The following is a 2,276-nucleotide window of genomic DNA, read 5'->3' as shown; positions in this document are numbered from 1 at the left end:
CACAAGCATTTTTTTTCCAGCAAAAATTTTGTGATATTATTCAGTCTTCGTAGTTGCCATCAACCTATATGCTATTTCCCAACTTGCTTTTCACATGAGCAAACCAAAAACTATTGCTAAACCAATTCGATTTGTCTTCAAACTTGGCAGCGAGGTCTTTATCTCGACAAACTCCCCCATCAATTTCTGCTTGTGTAAACAGTGATGCCGTCACGGCCACTTTGAAATGGAATTCCGCCTAGAAATACCGAGTAAACTTGAGAAAAATATTTATTTATATGATACAACATTTATTAAAGTCATGTTGATGGAAATGCATATGATTAAAATTGCATGTGCAGCTGAGTAATTATTTCTCAGCAGACCACGGACTTTCCTCCCATACCCACATCACCAGTTCTAAACGACCCATTCCGTCTGACCGAACCTCTGGCAGAGATGAGTTTTAAAAGTGAGTATTACGGGACACTTGTCGAGAAAACGCTCGTGTGATTGCACCCTTACTGATGCAGTTTGATAGCATCTCCATATGTAATTAGAACCTAAGATGAAGGCCATAGGTCAATCTAATGAAGAGAGAAGTTTGTAGTAAGAGCATAAGGAGTTCATCACAAGTGAAACTAATGAGAAACAAAGGAACTTGAGAAGTAAATTGGATTAATCCTAACTGTCAAATGAACCAAATTCGCGAGACAAGGGTGTGAATTTCGTAAGTAAGAGATTTCCATGGAACTTAGTGAGTCTAAGCCTTTTGAATAAGAAAAAAACCCTAGTTGCACTAAAGACGTAGAATTAGAAATGGGGCAACCTGAATACTAGGATGCATGAACGGTACACCATGTTTTACTTCAAATAGAGTTAAAATGTAAGAGAAGAAAGGATAAGGTCGGTGCACAGTTAAGGGAACATAGGAATTTGGTCCTCCTTGTCCTTCATTTGTTTCCATTTTCATAATTTATTACGCGCTCACGTTCTCCAGTCGGTGCAACAGGCCTTCAAATACAATCATATTTTATTGTATAAGTAAAAAACGGATAACGCGAGTAAGGAATACAATAAAGTGGGTGAAGAAATAAAATGTATGTTCCCATATTACAGTTCTTCATTCATTCCATGCAGTAACTAGAGTGGTTTGCTCCCTCGGTTCTCTAGGGGAATAGGGAGTGAGTGAAAAGGAAAGAAAACGGATTTCGATAGAATGTGAAATGACTATGAATCTTTTTAAGAGATAAACAACGAGAGTAGAAATGCATTGCTCTACTCTTGAGAAAGGAGGCCTAATGTGTGCAGTACTATTTTGTTAACTGTACATATCTAGTACAGAGAAACTGATTGAGAGTGCAGTTTTATGAGGAAAAAAAATTAATCAATCTGATGAAGCCTGCAAGTGCAAATGAAATCATTATATTAAGTCAAACAGGAAGCAGGTCGCAGGGTTACCCTCTTCTTGGAAGGAAGTGGCGTGACCTGGCACCCGGCACCATCTTGAAAATCTGAGTATTTTCTTATCTTCTCCCTTCCTCTCTTTTTCTAATATAGCTCCCACATCTTCTCCTCTAACAGGGGATATATCAACTACGAGAGCGAACAGCAAGGAAGGGTTGCCACAGCTTATTGCAAGCTGGTAAGAGCCATGGCCGAGGGGGTAACCTTTTCGAGGCAGTCACAGGCATGAAGGTTAGTTGAGGTCGACAGAAGAGGAACCAAATCAGAACCAGATAGAGAATGTTGTATCCAAGATGCTTTCGATCTGATTTTGTTTCTCTTTAGCCACATATACAAGTGCAACATCTGACTTCCCTTTGCTTAAGGATAACAGAGATGCAAAATCTAGTTTCCCCTCTCCTCCATACCCCTTCCCCCCTAATCGCATCCATTTTCCCCCGCAGCAAATATCTGGTGTGTTTGACGAAATACCTTAGAGACTATGGCCAGAAGGAGCCGCACGATTTCCTGGGCGTCACGCTGGGCTGGTTGCATTCGGACCTCGCGAGCGTGAGTGGCGGCGAGGGCGTTTGGGTTTGCTGGCTTTTTCTTAGGCGTTTGCATTTACTAAAGGCCTCATTTATTTTTTTCAAAAGTGGCGGTCACACTACGCTTGTCAGTCCGGTGATTCCCTTACAGAGCGGATACTTCCCCCTTTTAAGAGGGACATCGTGATGAAAAAACCCTGCACACACGGCACCAAGCGGGAACCGCTGTGTTGGTCTTTTGCCCCTTCTAGATGATGATAGATGATGCCAAAGCTAAAACTTTTGTGCAGTTACTAGGAAACT

General features: G+C 41.3%; 1 long non-coding RNA gene across 1 annotated transcript in view; it reads left to right on the top strand.

Annotated features, from left to right (window-relative positions):
• LOC119571473 overlaps positions 1-1,787 on the top strand; it is a 3,028-nt gene extending 1,241 nt beyond the window's left edge. The window contains exon 3 of the long non-coding RNA XR_005228601.1: positions 1,564-1,787. This is a non-coding gene — a long non-coding RNA (uncharacterized LOC119571473). The remainder of the gene's footprint in view (positions 1-1,563) is intronic.
• The last annotated feature ends 489 nt before the right edge of the window (positions 1,788-2,276 follow it).

This window comes from Penaeus monodon, unplaced genomic scaffold (assembly GCF_015228065.2).
Source record: "Penaeus monodon isolate SGIC_2016 unplaced genomic scaffold, NSTDA_Pmon_1 PmonScaffold_644, whole genome shotgun sequence".
Classification (NCBI taxonomy): Eukaryota; Metazoa; Arthropoda; class Malacostraca; order Decapoda; family Penaeidae; genus Penaeus; species Penaeus monodon.
Note: the sequence above shows the minus strand (reverse complement) of the source record. Positions and strands in the feature narration are given on the sequence as shown.